General features: G+C 38.0%; 1 long non-coding RNA gene across 1 annotated transcript; it reads right to left on the bottom strand.

Annotated features, from left to right (window-relative positions):
- Window positions 1–463: 463 nt before the first annotated feature.
- LOC127307716 (uncharacterized) lies at window positions 464–2,194 on the bottom strand. The gene is made up of 3 exons (XR_007855794.2): window positions 1,494–2,194; window positions 1,100–1,381; window positions 464–909 (listed from the first exon to the last, which is right to left on the bottom strand). It is a non-coding gene; the product is annotated as an uncharacterized lncRNA (long non-coding RNA).
- Window positions 2,195–2,652: the final 458 nt, after the last annotated feature.

The raw sequence follows: 2,652 nt of genomic DNA, 5'->3' as shown, positions 1-2,652 counted from the left end.
AACTTGTAGGACGAGCCATCTCCAAGCCTTGCCTGAATACTCCGAAAAAAAGCCTCAGATGATGTCTCTATCATGCTCATTTATACGTATCAAAAACATCTAACAATGTCAACTGTGACATTGTTCTTACTAGTTGAATGCCCGTGCGTTGCTACGGTCCTTTCAAATTTAGCAAACATGTAAACATAATATTTGTGAAAATTCTTATAATAATTTGATTGTAAGCTATATACATATGAAAATTCATATAATAAGAAATTTAGTGACCATTAGATGTGCCAGGGAAGTTGTATTTGTGCCCGCAAGCCGTAAATGCTGCCTGCGGCTAGGAGATATGAAGGAACAGTGTCAAGCATGTCAAAATAGCCAGAACAGGTGCGAGAGAATGAAAACGGATTAATTGCCTCCTTGTCAAAGGCCTGCTATCCTCCACCTGATAAGCAAGTGACTACTCTAGTTGGTGTAATCCTATGGAAAATGAGTTAGATATACTATTATCACGGAAAAATGTATTAGAAGCACATACTCACCAGTCAACCGGAAAAGAAGATAGAAGCTAGCTAAAAAATAAATAAATAACAAGACCATATGACCTTCATTACTTGGCTCGTTATGTCCAAACAAACATTATTTAAATTTGCGGAATTTGATGGTATTCCATCGAACTAAGATTCTTTTGGTGGTACATAGTACATACGACTTTCGCCTTCTAATTAAACTTGATCAGCATCCATGTTCAATTAGTTAAATGCCCAAGGTTTCATGGAATCTTGATTAAATAAATCCATTGTGCCCAGGCTGTCAATAGTTGTATTTCTTCTTTGCTTTGTGCCCATTACCTTCTAACTATGGTATGTATCTTCACACAAGAAAAGGGATCCCGAGAGGCCTAGAAATCTCAAGTCACCCCTTGGACAACAATGGAAGACAGTAGTCAGATGGGTCATGAATGTACATTTTTGCCATCATTTGGATCTAATTAAGTAATTAGAGCATCATACTCTTGTAGGAAAATGACAAAATCAATTTTATCACTATCTAGGATCAGACCAAGCACAAAAATCAAAAGGGAGAAGTGCCGAAAAATCTGATGTCTTACCAGAACACTTTGATGGGGAACTTGCAGTCGAACATGTACTTGATGGGGATGAAAATATCAATGGGTGGAAACCTTGATGCCAAACTCACAATTGAGCATGTGGTTAATTGGGGTGATGCTGCACAAACGCGTGCATGATGGAGTCCTTCAACCAGAAGAGCTGCCTCTTCTTGGTTATCCAGCCCGCTCGGTTCGCCCCGTGCTAGAACTCAGCGCCGCCGTTCGATGAGGAGCCCATCATCGCACGCTGGCGAAGGGAACCTTGCAGTCTCCGCTCCCTTCCTGGATTGCAAACACACCAATGTACCATTCAATTGATGAGGTAGGATCTAACGCCAGATACTTTTTGACAGAAAGCAAGCTGAAGATATTCAAAACCAATCCGAACATTTACCTGATACTAAGTTCCTGAAGGTTATTAAGGCATTAGAGTAATGACAAAGGATCCCTGCAAACATCAGATCTGAGAGGAAGCATGAGTACAAATCACTTATAGTTGGATGTCATATAAATCCCACTATAACTGCAGACCCTGGATGGCACGACATCCCTAGCTTTTGGGCTGCAATCTCTCGCATGTAAATAATTCCCAGGATATATCAAGAAGGTCACTTGTAATGCCAAAGCTTGTAGCACCCCAACATTTCATTAAATCCACACCTTTATGCTTATTTAGTTGGTAGAAATAATAAGTAGGTACGACCCTCATGGCTAAAGATGTAGCAGCATAATAGAACTCCAGAAAATGCAACCAAAATACACAACTAATGCTTAGGGACCAATCTGCTATGCGTACTAACCATTAGGCCTTCCAATGCAAAATTAGCATTGTATCCACTAGTAGAAAAAAGGCCTTCCGTCTAAGCCTTTAGTACCGGTTTGCTTACGAACCGGTACTAAAGGGTGCATTAGTACCGGTTGCAATGTCCACACCTTTAGTACCAGTTCCAAAGGACCTTTAGTACCGGTTCGTGACACGAACCGGTACTAAAGGGTTAGCATCAGCCGAAAAACCTTTAGTACCGGTTCTGACACGAACCGGTACTAAAGGGTAGACCTTTAGTACCGGTTCGTGACACGAACCGGTACTAAAGGTTTTTCTGCTCCCCACGCACCTCCACCCCCCCCGTGGATCGCCTTTTTTAACACTGTAAAATAGAAAAGAAAATGATAGAAAATTCAAAAAATAAAATGTTTTCAGATTCTTGTATGTTATGAAACCTACTATTAGGGAAAATTAACAAATTTGAATAATCCTGGGAAAAAGTTACATCCGAATTCACCAGGGTTTACCCGGTTAGCCAATTTTTAGATTCTCAAAATTCCAAATGAAAATATGAAAGCAGGAAGATTTTTGTTTTTTTCCAGAAATTTAGAATTTTATATATTTTAAAATTTTTTAAAATTTAAAAATAATAATTATAAGATTTTTGAATCCTAGAATATTACTATTACTTTTAGCAAATTATAATATTTTCAAATTTTCAGGTTTTAGGTTTGGCAAAAAAAATATTAAAAATTTAAAAAATAATTAAAAATAATACAAATTTAAA

The sequence above is a fragment of the Lolium perenne genome, chromosome 6 (genome assembly GCF_019359855.2).
Source record: "Lolium perenne isolate Kyuss_39 chromosome 6, Kyuss_2.0, whole genome shotgun sequence".
Classification (NCBI taxonomy): domain Eukaryota; kingdom Viridiplantae; phylum Streptophyta; class Magnoliopsida; order Poales; family Poaceae; genus Lolium; species Lolium perenne.
Note: the sequence above shows the minus strand (reverse complement) of the source record. Positions and strands in the feature narration are given on the sequence as shown.